General features: G+C 40.4%; 2 protein-coding genes and 2 non-coding genes across 4 annotated transcripts in view; 1 reads left to right on the top strand and 3 right to left on the bottom strand.

Annotated features, from left to right (window-relative positions):
• Positions 1-18,059, top strand: part of RapGAP1 (Rap GTPase activating protein 1) — a 711,927-nt gene that overhangs the window by 13,721 nt on the left and 680,147 nt on the right. The window lies entirely within an intron of this gene.
• LOC109036406 (glycine N-acyltransferase-like protein 3) overlaps positions 1-18,059 on the bottom strand; it is a 260,900-nt gene that overhangs the window by 166,366 nt on the left and 76,475 nt on the right. The window lies entirely within an intron of this gene.
• LOC140224931 (5S ribosomal RNA) lies at positions 9,539-9,657 on the bottom strand. The gene has a single exon (XR_011900152.1). It is a non-coding gene; the product is annotated as a 5S ribosomal RNA (ribosomal RNA).
• On the bottom strand, positions 10,044-10,162 carry LOC140224925 (5S ribosomal RNA). Its single transcript, XR_011900146.1, has one exon. It is a non-coding gene; the product is annotated as a 5S ribosomal RNA (ribosomal RNA).

The following is an 18,059-nucleotide window of genomic DNA, read 5'->3' as shown; positions in this document are numbered from 1 at the left end:
CCAAGAATATCTCATTGATTGTTATAATTATTTTTACCTCTTCAAAATGATAAATTTGGGTTTTGAACTGTTTTAAGATACTATCGTTTCACCATTAAGAATTATACTTGCTCGATACACACATGAAAGCAAAAAAAAAGGGGAAAAACACGATAATTTGTGATGTTATGACTCGCAATCGGTGACAAAGCGCCTTCAAAAAGCGGTGGATACAATTTGCGTTCCAGTAATGCGCGTCGAAAGCTTGCTTACCTTCTCATTGGAAGGAAAACTATGTCACGCTAGAATTGAAAACCAGCAATTTCTTCGTCGAGCGTTGTGTTTGCATTTTTTCTAAAATACAGTCGTTTTTTCCTCAGAAAAATACATATGCGAGACTGTTTAAAGAAAATACTAAATGAATAGTTTCAAAAATCACAACGAAGTATATCCCACTTCAGAATCACTGAAAAGTACAAAAATTGTTTTCTGCTTTCCTCATAAATTTTCGCCTTCTATTTTTCTTCACAAAACACGAGAAATGAATGTCAATGAAATAACAGCTCCGAAAAGTATCGGCTGAATGAACCTTTTCAGATTAATTCCATAGCGTTGGGTTGATAATGTCCAATATGAAACCTATGTCATACTACTTAATTAATTTCAAAAGTTTCTCAAAATATTTCACAAGATATTTCAAGGCTTCCAAGTCATGAAATTTTTCCATCATAGGAACGACAAGAATCAAAACGGGAACATTTACCAATGAACGCAAGTAAATCCTGGATTTCAGGGAATTTCCGTTTGAATTCTATTTTCCGGGAAACTTGCATAGCAAAACGCATGCACTCACACACGTGAAGTATTCACGAACACTTAGAAAAAGTCCGAGAATTTCTCCAACCGTTCTGGGCAAGTAACTTTCCCGGGGACTTTGACCTCTAGGTGAGGATTCACAATCCTATAATTGCTAGCGTATTTCAGATTTGAATAATGGTTTGGAAGTACCCTTAAACTAGATGTATGGGGTTAAACACTCACAGGAAACCTGTTCCACCCTCGTCTCCTTAGCGTGGAGGTAGGAAAGCTTTGTTTCCGGTTGATGAGGCGTCGTTACAAGCTCGCACTGTTGTCAAACCTCCACCAAATCTGTTAAAATTGATAAACCCAAACGAATCGATGAATCACGTCCTAGCTTCGATGTGCAACAACATTATTCACAGGGTTTCGTTGAGCAGTCTAAAGACAAATCGTTAGTATTAATCGTCTTAATTTTTTACAGTTTTAAAGATGAATTTCAATCCTAGTTACATGTTTTAAACATGTTCGAGTTGAAGTTTTTTTCATGAAATGCCCTGAAGTATTGAAACTGTATTCCAAAACGTCTTCCAGTGTAATACAATTTTGTGAAGTTTCAAATGCATTATATCACCCTCTTTCAAAATGTAATCCGACGACTGCTGACTACGCGAGATGATTTAAATTGATGGGAAAAATGCTGTCACTTCGACACTTAATTTATCATACATATACGTTGCTTCTAAACAGACTTTAGCAAATACAGGAATCATGGGCGGAGCTAGGCGCTTCGAACCTTGGGGGAGGGGGGGAGCTTCCTCCAGAAAAATTCCGAAATTTTAAAGCTTCCAATATGCTGAGGCTGTTTCAGTCAACTTTGTCCAGAATATTTACCAGATATATGCTTCCTTCCTTCTTCTTCCTCCGTTCCTTCCTTCCTTCCTTCACTGGAAAAAAAAAAACAGATTGGATCTAGAGTCCAGACTCTTAAAAACATCGACAAGAAAAAGTACTCTTGATTCAATCAGATTTAAGCTTAAATCAAGAACCCAGCCTCTTAATTTGAGCGGATTCCCTTTTGATTTAAGCTTAAATCTGATTGAATCAAGAGTCCTTTTTCTTGTCAATGTTTTCAAGAGTCTGGAATCTAGATCCAATATGTTTTTTTTTTCCAGTGTTTCCTTTTTCTTCCCTTTTCTTCCACCTTTCTTTCTTCCCTGTTCCTTCCTTTTTTCTTTCTTCCCCTTTCCTTCCTCCATTTTTCGAGCGAATGGGGTGAGACTTAAGCCCTCTATGCCCCCTTTGGACTCGCCTTCTGACTGACATTCACTGGAAAAAAAACACATTGGATCTAGAGTCCAGACTCTTGAAAACATTGACAAGAAAAAGGACTCTTGATTCAATCAGATTTAAGCCTAAATTAAAAGGAAATCCGCTCAAATTAAGAGGCTTGGTTCTTGATTTCAGCTTAAATCTGATTGAATCAAGAGTATTTTTTCTTGACGATGTTTTTAAGAGTCTGGACTCTAGATCCAATGTGTTTTTTTTTCCAGTGTTCTTCCTCCGTTTCTTCCTTCCTTCCCTCCTTTTTTCTTCCCTTTTCCTTCCTCCTTTCTTTCTTCCCTGTTCCTTCCTTTTTTCTTTCTTCCCCTTTTCTTCCTCCATTTTTCGAGCGAATGGGGTGAGGCTTAAGCCCCCTATGCCTCCTTTGGACTCGCCTTTTGACGGACATTATCAGAGGTCAATTCGCAACAGGAATTTTTCCTCCGTGTTCTTGCTAAACTGGGTCCGTGCTCTGGAAAAGAAAAACACATTGGATCTAGAGTCCAGACTCTTAAAAACATCGACAAGAAAAAACACTCTTGATTCAATCGGATTTTTGCTTAAATCAAGAACCAAGCCTCTTAATTTGAGCGGATTTCCTTTTGATTTAAGCTTGAATCTGATTGAATCAAGAGTATTTTTTCTTGTCAATGTTTTCAAGAGTCTGGACTCTAGATCCAATGTGTTCTTTTTTCCAGTGTGTTCTGTTTCTTTCACGCCGTCCGGCACCCCCGCAGACGCTCGCCTGATCGATCGCGTGCCTGACTTTGATGAAAGAATCTCATCTTGGCGCGGACATAAATCCAATCTTAAAATCCACCCGTAATGGACCATTAAGCGCGGCGCGGCGCGTGCATCCCCGCCGACCCACCGTCCGCCGGATGCCCGTCGATTCCGGCTTCCCGCGCGGATCCCACGGGCGAGCCGCCCGGAGCCGCCGGCAACCCCGCCCGCAATTTCGCGATTAGACTCATAACGAATGGATGTATCGAAAGAATAAGGAGCCGGCCGTGGGAGGGGGAGGGGGGGTTCTAATGAATTATTTCATTTTCTCGGGGTTGCGCCCGGGTCGAGCCGCCGCCGCACACTGGATCGAGTCAATGGGAGAGGTCGGAAAAACTTTGGAAACTTTAAAAGCTCATAACTCCGTTTATACAAAACTTTGAAGTTCTAAAAGTGGTTCCATTGGTTTCCTCGTAAAATTTTCTTCAAAAAGCACCCCTTTAAGTTTACAATGAGACGAAATAAACGTAAAAATTTGCGGTTTCAAGTTGTTCGAAAAGGCCTCCGAATGATCCGAGATCTCAGCTCACGGCGAGAATCTGAAAACTCCTTCAAATAGACGTGTATGTAATTTGTGCTACTCAGCCGTTTGAATAGTTGTATCACGCCTTTTTTCATACTCCCGCAGCAGAGGCGGCTCCCACTGGATCGAGTCAATAGGAGAGGTCGGACAACATTTGGAAACTTTAAGAGCTCATAACTCCGCATATATCAAACTCCGAAGTTAAAAGTGGTTCCATTGGTCTCCCCCTGAAACTTTCTTCAAAAAGCACCCATTAAAGTTTAAGATGTGACGAAATAAACGTGAAAATTTGCAGTTTCGGTCAGGAATTTTATGTCCGACCTCTCTAAATGACTCGATCCACTGTGCGCCGTGACTACCCTACCTTCCTTCCCCTGCACCAGATAACTCTGTTTTCTGCTGCGAGAGCCTGCGAAGGTGAAGGGAAGTACGAGATTTATTGGATTTACAGGTTTCTAGGTTGGGGGTTGGGCACACGATGGAAATCCGTGATTTCGGGGTGTCATAGAAAGAACTTGATGTAGTTTTTCCGGTGACCTTCAAGCTAAAGTTCCCGGAACTTTGCGCAAAAGTTAAGTTCCATAAACCTATATCTCTGTGTGGACAAGGCCTTTCGTTTATGAGAAATGAACGAAAAAATTATGAAAGGACAAACGTGAATGTGATTTAATATTTGTAATTTCCGCCACCGCGCCAACCGCACTGTGTTTGGCACAATGCGTGAAGTATCCCTACAGTCTTGTAGGCGCTATGCGTTTCACACCGACCGCTGCTGACCGCACTGTTTTTGATGCAATGCGTGAAGTATTCATGCAGTCTTGTAGGCACTATGAGTTTCACGCTGACCGCACTGCGTTTGACGCAATGCGTGAAGTATTAATGGAGTCTCGCAGGCGCTAATATGTGTCTCATGGTGACTGGCGCGCCGAGGGCTTCTCCTTTTCATCTCAAGTCCTCGTTATCATTGATCTCTGCGCCGTTCCGCTCCAGGCCAAATTGCAGGTTTGGTCTCTCTCTCAACTAGACCAATGAAAAGCACTATCTCTTGTATCACCGAAAGACGAATAAATTAGAAATTACTATACTTTAACTCGCACAAAATGAGAGATTTTGTCGCCTTTTGAGCTCGCCCACTCGGGAGAGCTCTTTGCGATCGATTTCTTTTAGCATTGGTAGTGTCCGTGGCGACGAATGGATGGTTCTCGTTGCCGTCGGAGGAACGGCCAAAATCCCATTGATTTCAAGGTCTAAAAGTTGAATTTTCGCGGGTTACAGTTTTCCTCCGTCGAACATTTCCGTTCCCTCATTCAACTGAGGATTAATTGTTCCTCGTTTGCTACACTAGAGAGCAGCACTTTCCAGTGGCCGAGCATATCATAGCATGTTGCTATGGTTTTATATCAAATAACCTAATTGTATGTTATCATCCTCTTATCTTTTCAATGCAGTTTTTGTGTGCAGTTGTACTTGCAATTGTTATTATTTCTTAAAATAAAAAACGGTCGGAGGCGGTCGCTTCGCTGCAGGCTCATAGTGGTGGAGCCATTTTTGATAGGCCTAAATCCTTTACTTTTTCCTTTCACTAATTTCAGTTCTTCGTCTTCCTATTTTCGCAACCCTGCTTCTCTTCCCGACTTCTGCGCTCTTCATCCTTCCTTCAACCGTCTTTTCCTCCTGGGCATATCTGCGGTCTCCACTAACCGTCAAATGATCTGGACAGTGATGGCAATGCTTAACCTCAAAGGGACGTGATCAATTATTTTTCGAAGATCATCCATCCCGGAACAAAATTTTAGTAGATTATTATCGAACCACCCATTGACCAAGACATTAAACTTTGTTTATTCTCTAGGGAAATGATCATCTAGTGTGTGATCCCGAACTTTTGTAAGTGGCTGTTTATCTGCAAAGCGGAATTAGGCCAATCAACCTACAACAACAACAACAACAACAACAAAATAAAAAACATGGTGACCTCGACGTGATTTAATAATTTGTTCAATTAATTTTAAGTTACTAAGACTAAGATTGAGATTTGCGCATAATTAATGGATAATCCTTAAGATTGCCGTTATTGGTACCATAGAAGGTTAATTAACCTCAAAATAATTGCATGCTTGAGAGCTCGGTTGAGACTCGCATTGGGATCCTTTCAGAGTTTGTTTAAACCTCATATTAAGAATGCTTTAGGATTCGTTTGAGCCCCTCGCATCAAGAATGCTTGGGAATTCGTTTGAGCCTCGCATTTAGAATGCTTGAGAATTCGTTTGAGCCTCGCATTGAGTTTCTTTAGAGTTCGTTTTAACCTTAAAATACAGATGCATGAAGTGCTCTTTCGAGCTCCGTGCTATTTATAGTGCGCGAGGTGCTCCATTGAGCCACCCCATACCTACAAAGGCGTGATGTGCTCCATTGAGCCACTCGCATACAAAGGCTTGAAGTGGTCTCTCGAGCTCCACGCTAAAATTCAAGTGAATTCCTTTTCAGCTCTTAGTGTATACCATAAGTATTGTGTAAGAATTATGGCAGAAACGTTCCTCCAAACCGTGCTAAATTATAGTTTCTTTGAACTCTGTACCGATAAAAATTCAGAATTTCAGACTGCCAGCTTAACAAAGTATAACCTTAATTCAAGTTGGCGACTTGATTTAAAAAAAAAAAAATTAAAATTAAATCATATGGTTTCATTACATTGTTGACAAGTTAAGAAAAAGCTTATCAACGATGAAAGCCAGAAACAAAAATGCGATGGCAAAAACAGCCATTGCAACATTTGCCGCAAAATCACATTCATAAAAGATAATTCCATTTCTCTCTCTTTATTTCTCTTTATTTATTGTAATGTGAAAAATTTGTCATATGAAATTACGTCATAACATTTTGCATCGGCATGTAACCTCTGATAATTGGGTAAAGATTCATTTAATACATATACAATTTCAGAAAAAATCATTAATAGTTGTTAATAGTTTCCCAAAGGCGAGCTCTCCAACACAGTAGTGTTGGAACCAGCAGCTTGTTTTCGTTTGTAATGTTTTTCCTGAATCCGGTTTTTTTTTTTTTTTTTTTTTTTTTTTTTTTTTTTTTTTTTTTTTTTTTTTTTGATACCTGCATATGAAGAAATTGCAACATTTGCCGCCCCCTAAATTTGCCGCCAAGGGCCGCGGCCCATGTGGCCACCCCCTAAATCCGGCCCTGGTTTTCTATTCCCTATCCGTTTGTGACCGGACGCAATTTTCTGAAGTTAACGAAACAAATTTATCAATAACGCCTCAGCTCCAGGCTCATTCTACTTTCCGCAAGTACTTTATTCTCCCTTCGGTTCTTGGTGTGGTTAATAGCTACCAATAACCCACTCCCTACCCCTCCAGCCGTCTGCCGAGGAAAGGAACGAGATTAGCCCCCCTCTATTTTGCTTGTTTTCGCCATTAAACAAAGTAGCACGCATTTGTCTTCGGCACGATACCACCAATCTTACATTTCGCCTTCCCTCTAACACAAGGGCGTATCTTTTTTCAACATGAACCCGGGAGGCACAGGGTTATAAAGAGAACATGGCTCACACGAAAATTGAAGTGCGCTCTTTCGTCGGAGGGGGACGATTTAACTGTTGCGCCGCGCGTAACCTTCGGCAGATTTTAAGTTATTTTCAGTTGTTGAAACGTATTTTCTCTCGTTTCCCGCTCCCATCCCCCCCCCCTTTGCTGGTTCAAGTTTGAACGGCCCGAACTTTTGTATCTCAAGTCATAAATTCCGGAAGTGCGGTTCGGGTTTTATTTCAGCGTTCAATCATCCCTCTCAATCATTTCCTCGTCGAACTTGTTACATCTCAGTCTCTCGAGCTCAAGTTATGAGGGGGAAAATAAAATTCCGTCCATATTCTTCCGTCCGTTCAGACCTTGTAGAGCTTCGACGATAATTAATACATGTACGTTGCGTCGAGTAATTTTATCAACGATGAAACTTTTCAGCTCGTAAAGTGACCCAGATCGACAGAGACATTCCAAGATGAGGCCTTGTCGATTGACGTCATTCGATGAAGGAGCGGTGAAGTTTCAATAATCAGGGCCTCCCTCTCCCGTGCCGTTCATATGCGTAAATGTAAGTTCGCGGTAATTTCGAGACAAGGGAGCTCTCGCTTATTAAACTAAAATGATTTTTTCCACGAAGTCTCCTCAATTTTCCGGCGAGACCGAAGCTGTGGCCGACTCGACGCCATTTTTTCTTCCAGCTTACGCGGAAGAAGGGTAACTGTTTTTCAAAAGTAACTTGTTATTACTCGACGGCGCCAATAATTTTGCGTCCTGCAGGCAAATTATTGAAATTGATTGACAAAGCTATGGACAGAGAAGACAAAAGGAATATGGAGGGATTCCCTTGGTGGAAGCAGGTGGTTTCCATGGACAAAGGAGGTAAATAGACTAACTAACGGCAGTCGATGAGAAACCCAATAGTTAGTCCATCATTTTCTACCGTACTTTATAGGAACCACCTGTTTCAACCAATAGGATCGCTCTATACTCCCTATATATTCTTTGTGTATAGCTTTGTCTATCAATTTTAATAATCAGCCCGCTGTAAAAATAAATTGGTGCCCGGCATAAATTAACCGATTTTCCGCCTTCACGTATTCAATCCTGGGTCCGTAGTGTAGATGGTTGTAGTCGAGGTAAAATTCATTTGCTGGGAGCGTAAATAAATTGTTGTCATCGTACGCAAATTTTACGGACACTAGTGCAATTGGGTCAAATACCTAAATTTTTTTCCAGTGTAGACTATTGTTCTTCTTGTGAGCGGGAAATTCAAAATTCCTGTAACCAGTGTAGACCAAAAACGTTAATATCTTAGTTTTTAATTGAGTTTAGTAATTTTTGTCGCGCGAATCGTCTTCAACGTGAAATTTTGGAATACGTGCGTCAGATCGCTTAAGTTTGCACCTTGTCTGGTGGTCCATCGAGACTACGGGCTGCTAATTTAATGACCCATATCGACAAACGGCATCGCTAGATATACGGCTTTGTCGAAGAAGGTCATTCAGTAAAGGAGTAATAAAGTTTCAATAATTCAATAACAGGGGCGTGGCGTGGATTGCGATATATTGATTGATATGTAATTTAAACCTATGGTAAAGAATCGATTATTAAGGTGTTCAGTGCGAACACCCTGTTTATCGATCCTTTTACATAGGTTTAAATGGCAGATCATTCGATGTATCGCAAAGCACGCCACGCCACTGTTCAATAATCAACCCACTGGTTCTTATTCGGACGGTGCATGAGTTTTATGATCGTACGTTACGAGAGCTCCTTCATTCTGCCGCGCTAAGGAATAACGCCGTATGAGCCTTCAGGCGTCGCCAAATTTCAACTGGTAAATCACTAATTTTCAGGAAAATTTTCGAATATTTTTCCGCCGATTTCTCAAATAATTTTGTTTGTAATTTGATCTTGAGTTTCTGAAAATCGCTAGGAAAAATAGTCATAATTTTTCTCAAAATAAAAAAAATTTATCCGAGGAAATTTGACAACTCTCGAATGTTCATACGGCGTTTTTCCTTAGCACGGCAGCACTGCAACCGAACGTGTTTAATCTTCGAAGGGACACGTCTGCGAACTGTCAACTTCTCGTTTCGAGTCGAAAATCCGATGACGTGTGGGTTTGTCGAAATGGAGAGCCCTACGCCCTACAGGGATGTCAGGCTGCCCGGGCTCCCCAAATGCATCGTTCGAACAGATGGGAAGAGATAACTAGTATTGCTTAGTTTCTTCAGGAATTGGTTATTTCTTATTCACTCTCATTGAAAAAGGGTCGCTCTTCGTTTCTCAGACGTAAGGACACTCTGGTCGAAGTTCCAATGCGGCTAAATTTCCACTCCTAATTTGTTTGTTTGTTTTTTTTTTTTATGAACATTTTAATTCTAGACAATTTTAAGGCATTCGCAACAGCAGTTTCAATTGAAAAGGAATCAAGTGCACGAAGAAGTCTGTGACAGCACCTGTATATGAGCGAAAATTAGTTTCTCCCCAACGAGAAGTTCTCGCTCGGGAGCGGAAAATTGTCGCTGACAAGCACGAAATATGTTAAATAAATCAATAGCCTCGCGACAGAAACGTAAATTTGAGCAAAAATAGAAGCCAACAGCACGCAGTGTTCCCAAGCGGTCTCCCATCTAAGTACTATCTACGCCCGACGTTGCTTAACTTCGGTGATCGGACGAGAACCGGTGCTTTCAACGTGGTATGGCCGTTGGTGAAAGACACAGCAGGTGGACTCGTCGATACGCCCATCTTTCTACCTCCAATTTCATCGTGCCTGAGCACGAATACGTCGGTAGTTTTGATGTTACGTCTTGGCGGCTCATGAGTTACAGAGCCCCAATCCCGAGTCCGACGACCTCCTCTTCGCCGCTGACGTCACTGGTGCTTTATAGCTCCCATTCATTCTTGCGGGCCGAGAACTAACGAGCACACCCCTTCTTCCCACCTGTCTCTGGTTCCGTTCAGCAGAAATACGTCCAATTGTCAAAAATATTCAATCCTTTTAGGGAGTATTCTCTGAACTAGAGAAAAGGAAAAAGTACGAACTATGTAAAACAAATCAATAGCCTCGTGACAAAAATATAAAGAGCTAACAGAGAAGCCAACAGCACGCAGTGTTCCCAAGCGGTCTCCCATCTAAGTACTATCTACGCCCGACGTTGCTTAACTTCGGTGATCGGACGAGAACCGGTGCTTTCAACGTGGTATGGCCGTTGGCGAAATGTTCGGCAGGTGGAACCGTCGATACGCCCATCCATCTACCTCGAGTTAGATTACGTTCGGCGTAAAAAAAAAAAAAAAAAAAAAAAAAAAAAAAAAAAAAAAAAAAAAAAAAAAAAAAAAAAAAAAAAAAAAAAAAAATTAAAAAATAAAAAAATAAATTAAGAAAAATTAAAAAATAAAAAAATAAATTAAAAAAAATTAAAAAATAAAAAAATAAATTAAAAAAAATTAAAAAAAATTAAAAGATAAAAAAATAAAAAAAAAAAATAAAAAAAAATAAAAAATAAAGAAAAATAAAAAAAAAATAAAAAAATAAAAAAAAAAAATAAAAAAAATAAAAAAAAATATCTGCTTGCGTGTCTTCGGCCAGGACGGTCCCAGTCTGAGAACTCTTGGAACGCATCTGTCATAACCCAATTTCGAGATTTTCAAGATGTGGCAACGTCGGCGAGGTCGTCGAAGGATGTGTCACGTCACGTCATTCGCATGAGCTCGGCGCGTCAACGGGACGTGATGAAAGTGTCACGGCCGTGGGCGGGTTCGGGTCTGGAGACGGGACAGGGACAGGCAGGCAGGGCCGGAATCGAGTCGGTTCAAATAATTAACTGTATCCCATCGCTCGGATCCCTTCAACCCTCTCACGGATAAAAGTTCCGGCGCGACTCATCCGATTGGTCAGTCGCGGTCAAATTTTCAAGACGCTTTCAGAAACTTCCTCGACTTGAAATCTTCTTGAAAGTGTCACTAGTAGGGTGAGAAGTCCTTGAAAAGTCACATCGTCACCTTCCGGCCGAAGTATCACGCCATGCGAAGTTTAAAAATTTCCGCTGACTTTTTATTTTTTTCACAGAGAAACTGTCATACGAATCTGTTCGGAAATTTCACTGAATTTCCCTTTTGCTGTCGATTAAATGAAGTGAAATTTTAAAACAAATCGATATTGCTGTAATTATCGCATAATTTTTCCTTTCTTTACAAATTTGCCTGAAAAATCGCGCATTTCCTGCTTTACCGCGATGAAGAGCGTGTATATTCTCAGGATATGACAAATCCGCCGGAAATATCGCGTAATTCTTGCGATATTGAGATGAAACTTGCGTAATTTCTCAATTTTTCACGCTCGGGAGCAAGCGAGCAACTATTCGAACTCTGGAGTAGTTATGTGGTATCACTCGAAATTGAAGGAAAATCTTAGCTTTTTGCCTATCGCAAGTTACTGACGTTCTTGAATATTATGCTGCCATCGATATGTTACGGCCAAACCCCGAAACCCTGGTGCATCGCGATTTGCCCGGGCAAAAGCCGAAATTTTGAACTATTGCGTAATAATCCCTGCCAATCCTTAACGTGCAATATTATCTCTAGTCTTACAAATAAGTTTTTACTCCAAGGTTCATGTTGCCAGAATGTTATAGATCCGCATTTAAAGTGAATTGGTTTCCCACTCTTTCTTTAATTTTTTTCATGATAAACTAGATAATAATAAAGCAAATATAGGAAGTCGCTAGCTAAGACCAGTCGTCGGTGCCAGATTGACTGAATTGAATGGGAAGAAATCAACTCAAAGTTTCAATAATGAATCAGCATTAGTTTTAAGATTAAGTAGCTACAAACCTCCCGTCCAAAATTTTAAGTAGAGAATGAAAAATTCTGACTGCGCAAATGGGCGCCGAACTTCATTTTAATCATTGAGCCATAGGCACGAATAAAACCTCAGATCATTTCTTCTCGGTTCGATTTTGATCCGACTCGGTCGATCTTTGTCTTTGTTAACATCCATCCTAATAAAACGCCTACAATAGTGTGGCATGCAATTGTCATCTCATTAGCGTATTATTGTTTGCATGTCGTCGTTTTGAAGGAGATCAATGGACCGTATTCGCTACATCGATATCGATTGGTTCAACATGCCAACATAGCCTCAAAAGTCAATTGAGTATACCTAATCTGAGGGAACGCGGGTTTCGTGTGATAGAGTTGTGATTGTTTTGAGTATACTAGGGGGCTATGCCCCCTGGCCGCTACGCGGCCCAACCCCCAGAGGGCGCTTCGCGCTCTCTTAGGCCCGCGACCTCTCTCAGACCTGCTGGGTCCTTTTTTCTAATTCTGAATACAGCGGGCTCATCTAGGGACTATTACCTGTCATCAGCCGCAGAAATCATAGAAATCGGCCCGGTAAAACGCTCAAACGAACTACGACAAAAAATATAAATTTACATTGTTTAAATGGGAGAAATCGCAACTTTACCACGTAATGTAAAACAAACCTGGGTCATAATTGGCCCGGTAGAATGCTACATGGAACTATGCATTACCAGTTATGCACAATTAGGAGGTCCCGGAGCTAATAGTACAGAAAATGGCAATGAGGAATATGCTCATCATTAGCTTTTCCTACATAAATCCTAAACTTTTCGTTTGAAGTTATGTTCTATTGTTTTGAACCGAACGATACATTAAACCACTATCGAATACGATCTATACCTATGCGGAGATACTTAAACTCAATCTTTTTAAAATTTTAGATAACATACTAAGGATATTCCTCAAAACGCGAATCCTCCGTGGGTATAAATCCCGAACTTGCGAAGCTCTCGGTGGGTTGTGCGAGCTAAGCTTTTTTGAATCGGTAGCTCGTTGCCACCGTTGGAATTGATGAGCCCCGAATCCGATGAGAGGGGACACGTCCCCCGGGAGGCGGGGGCGCGGTCTCGATCAGGGGGGCCGTCGGGAAAAGATGGAGGAGAGTTTAATAGCGTCAACCTTTGGATCTGGAGCGGCCCGATCTCGGGGGATGTTTAAACGAGAGAATTGAGTGCTGCATCCCCCGTTGCCAGCCAAGGCAGGGAAATCGCATCGACCTTTTTCTGTTTAGATACAAATTTTAGAAACTAAGAGCAGCCCAAGACAATGATAACAGTGGAAAAACAAGGATGAAAAAACGGGAAACAAGGCTAAAAATACACAATTTATGAACCCGAGACGTTTCGACTCAAGACTGAGTCATTTTCAGTCGGAAACAACAAAAATTTAAAAGAAAAACGATAAAAAACCTGAGCCCTACATGGTGGCGGCCGGGAGCTGAGAGAAAGAGAAAATTGATGACAAACAAGGCACATCGATGCCAGCACCGATGACCGAAAATGATCGAACGCTAGTTCGCTAGCCTTTTTCTGTTTGGTGAGTGGTCGCGTGGTTATGTGGACCGCGTCAAGCAGAAAGGAACCATGCCACATCAGCTGTTGCCAATAACTGGGTAATTTAATTTTGTACAAAAAAATGTTTGTGCAAATTCCTTCGAAAATTGTAAGGAATTTGCTTCGTACTATGTAGATAATTCACCGAAACTTGCACACACATCCATATAACCGTATTTTTATTCAAAAAATTACATTGCCCGATTAAATTTGGCAGTAGGTGATGTAGCTCGGTTCCTTTCTACTTAACGCGGTCCATTTGAAGTACCTTAATATGGAGACCTGTCAATCCCTAAAGTCGAAACAACAGATTTTCCATCTGTTTATTAGAAATTCGTTGATTTCAGAGACACTACAATTTTTGCAGGGTGTCTACCATCAGTAAAAACCGGAAAAAGTCAGGAAATTTTATGTCACCAGGAAAATTGGTGATAGATCAGGAAATTCCAGGAGTGTCATGCGTTTTTCAACTATGTGCACTTAGTGCATAAAATAGTGAAACATCCTATTTAATTGATTAAATCTGTTGGTGTGTAAAATCAAACTTAGTAAAGAAAACACTAGGATATTTCATTTAAAATATCAAGAAAATCCAAAATGAAACTTCAGTAGACTCAGGACTTAGCAATCCTAACCAAATTTGCGAAAATTCAAGCAGCTAAATGCTCAGCAGGACCTTCATCAATCGTCGTTTGGCGAAAAACAACTATTTCGCCAACAGAAACAAGCGAACTTAAAAAGCTTAACCTAAAGCCCCCTTCATTTAGTATCGCCCCTGGATACAACTATTCGAGCTTCACGGATGTCCGGGTTGCATACGCGGCGAAGTAAAGGCGTTTTGATTCTCCGAGCAATCACCGGCACCGCTTCCACTTCCCGTAGGCCTGCGTGGTGCGGCCGGCGCGGCGCGGCGGCGGAAAACACTGAACAAATACAGAATGAGAGAAAATTATTCGACGATTGGTGAGTTAGGTCGATCTTACTTAAAACCTTCCAAATAAGCCTTAATTTCACGCTGACTGCTTTGTTTGTAGACACGAGAAACTTGGTAGGTCTTTTTAATTTCAGTCGTTAAGTTTCAGTTTTTAAATTTCTCTTTTTGTTTTCTGTTTCAGGTGAGTCAAATATCTAACTTCTTTCAACTTTACTTTCAAAGATTACGGAATTGTGTGCATTGCCGATGGAAATTTCATACCTATACAGTAAGTCCTGATTGGCTTTCGCTATGTATTACTTAAACTTAAATAATTATTATCCCTCTGAATTTAGTAGAAAAGAACCAAGTCACACTCAGTTAAAACGGAGAAGAAATTCTTGGAGAACTTTTCCCTGCATGAAACTCAACGCGAAAAGTCTTGAGTTTTCATTTTCAATGTTAAAACTTCTTCTGGGCTACGATTTTTCAGCAGAACGAATTTTAGATCGCATATTGAGCTCAAAACCAGTCAAAGTTTCTGATAAAATGTGACTTGATTCTTTTCATCCAAAATTAGCCCAACCCAACGGATTTGTGGCAGTGGCATTCATTCGCATTAATTTGTTCATTTTCCTTTCTCTGAACGTTGATTTAAAATTGTAGGGTGTAAAACAAATTTTTGTCATGGTTCATTCAAGGACACGTAATGCGCAAACGCAGTGTATTCATTCACTCATTATTAAGATTTACTAAGGTACCAAACTATCATTTGATAAATGAATGTTGACCGTTCGCCTGATAGAGATGTGGATCAGTGTAGCTTCAAGTGCTATCTGTGTTATGTTGTAATAATTGTGAATAATGTGATACTGTGCTTCTAAATTTTTTACGCTGTCTCCTTTTCTAGCGAGTTTGAACTTTTGAAGCTTTCCTTGTCGATAAATTCTACATATTACGCAATTTGACGCTAACACCTGTAATAACCGTTTTTTTTTTAAAATAATAAATCGCATTTCAGCGATTGTATACTCCGTCAGCCACCAGAAGATGACCAACTAAAATTTTTAGATGGGCGATTACGTAATGTATTTGGTGCAAAAGAATTGCAAGAAGGAAAAAATCCATGCGGGGAATAAAAACAGAACCAAATTTTTTCAAAATGCCCACTGAAGTGTTTACTTTTAGTCTTTAAAACAAAACGGCTCGGATATCGCTTCTCGGACCGTCTTAAAACTCGCAGAAAACGGTAAGGAAATTCGGTTGAAGTCGTCGGGAATTCAAGAGGGGTCAAAATGAGCTTTCGAATTTTTCACCCAGACCAAGCCGCGGAAACTCTTGAGATCAGTGTGAATATTCATGGATTCAAAGCTACTTTCTGAATTATTTAAATGCGGGCCTGCCTCCTAAATACGGTTGTTTGTTGAGAGCATTAAGTGATGCTCCTCTTCAGTTCAAGGAGTTCTGAAAGTTACGAATTGAGCTACGGGAGTTTCCGATCGTTAAGATCGTTGCTTCTCCCCCTTTAAAAATAATAAAATTTCATTTTATACGGTATTTTCTTGCATAAAACTTTCGAGTTAGGGTGTTTTATACCAACTTAATTAAACTTCCTTGTGGTCATTTATATTTTGATGATTTTAAAATATGGTACGTCGACCGCTTTGGAAATCTTACAACTTAACGGAAACTTCTCATTTTCGGTCTGCCGTTTAAACTAACGTTGGAAATGCCGAAACGGCCGCTGTTTGTCCCTCGGTGATGTCATAACAAGCACTTGTTTTTTTACTGATCGAAAATTAGTTTCGGATGAAAGGAGCTACGAGTTACGTATTCAGATTTTAATTTTAAACCTCCCGCGCGCTTGTGTACAGTTTACTCGATTCAAATCGGGCGCTAAACCAGTTTTAGTGTGGTTAACGATGAAATAATTTACAGGGTAGGGTAAGAGAGGGGGGAGGGTCGGAAAGGCCAGCCCCGAAAATGCTCATAAAATAATCCCTCTCAAGTTCAGACCGTTTTAGCTTAATATTCGTAAAAGATTTGAAAGATCAAAATTGACGGATTTTTACATCTTTTATTGTGATTTTTGTTCAGTAATTACACTATTTACCCCCGGGCTGTTGAGTATTAGGGGGAATAATAGCGGACAATATAAAAAAGCAGTAGCGCAATTAAATCGTAAAACCAGCGCAGTAAATTTTTAGATATGCTAATCTAATCTTACTCCCTGTCTCTTCTTCCTCTCCTTTCTCTTCGCTCCGGTTTCGGCGTAAAGGGGGGGGGATGCCACCGTGCCCTCCCCCTCCTCCTCCTGGGCTATAGCTCTTCTCCACTCATATTTACGTTACAAATTTTACAAGCGTTACAAAGATTAGATTACAAATTACGTTACCAATTTTCATTTACATCGGTTGATGAACATCGTCACAGTGTTAAAAAGACGAATTTTTTTCCTCTAACTTTGGGGAGTCGTGGCCCCTAGGGAAAGCGTTTTTGGAAAAAAAAAAAGTTATTTATACTACAAAAACGTCTTTTTTGACCCAGAAAATCGACGCCCTCAATATTCGTACTTAATCCTGGGACACCCTGTAGATCGACGTATATCCCTTTTCAGTGACGTTGGACGTTGGACGTGCGGCACACGAGGTAACGAAATTAACGTGTATCGCGTTTTATTTCGGCACCTCGGTATTAATTACGGAGCTCGGGACCGACGAAGCGTTTCATCGGAGACCCGCGCGCGATGAAAATAGACTCGCCGAGGTGTGTGATGGGTCCATTCCAAGTTAGGTTAGGTTAGGAACTATTTATCGTTGGTGCATGTGAGTTTCGAACACTGCTTGGTTCCTTTCTGCTAAGCCGGCCCAATCAGTAGACAAAAATAGTCGTCATTTACCGTCAAGTGAAAATTTTACCTTTGAAGTGGCAAAATTACTAACGTAATGGGTGAGCACAAGAGAATAGAGTTGAAAAATGGTCAGAGCAAGGCTATAATATAAATACACCCGAAAATCAGGGCGTTTCGAGTCGTCTTAGACTCATTTAATTTCAATTGCAAAAACAGTAGGTAAAGATTCTCAAAAAAATTGCTTAGCGATCTGATCCTAGTAAAAAATTATGATGGTGAATTTGTCGCATGATGAAAATTACGTCACAATGCTTTATCTTTCATTTGTATAAAACGTAGAAACACTTTTTAGCAGGCATGAAAATTTTACAACATTTCTATTTCCGCCTTTTCGACTTTTGAGAGCGTTCGATGCATACATTGTTAAATGAAAGCAAACGTGCGTTGTTGTTCGTTTTAAGACATGGTTACCTTTTGTGGTTTTGTAAAATTACATTCGTCGCTACAGTTTTTATAGGAGAACAATCGCGAAGATTCTTCTATTTTTATGCTGCTTTTTTGTTAAATTTGACAACAGCTTCAACCATTTACAAAGTGTGATGCAGCCCTTAAGCGCGAACCCGAGAGAAAATATTCCTCCTTCACGACCTTTTAATTTTAACGGTCTTGCGACGGAAATAGCCTTTTCAGAGCTAGTTATTCCTGTATCAATTAGTAGCACTAACAATAAGTAATCATTCTCATCGAATATTTTCAGCGCTTTTTCTCGCATCTGCTCCGGCATTACTTTCCGCTGTCACTAGATGCCATTTCGTCAGATGAAATGGACGGAGCAAATGGGAAGTATTCACATTGAGAATTTTGAAAAAAAAACCTAAGTTTAGTAGTCGAAGGACTTGTGAAATATCGACGGCTGCTGTTAAACAATCTG

The sequence above is a fragment of the Bemisia tabaci genome, chromosome 6 (assembly GCF_918797505.1).
Source record: "Bemisia tabaci chromosome 6, PGI_BMITA_v3".
Classification (NCBI taxonomy): Eukaryota; Metazoa; Arthropoda; class Insecta; order Hemiptera; family Aleyrodidae; genus Bemisia; species Bemisia tabaci.
Note: the sequence above shows the minus strand (reverse complement) of the source record. Positions and strands in the feature narration are given on the sequence as shown.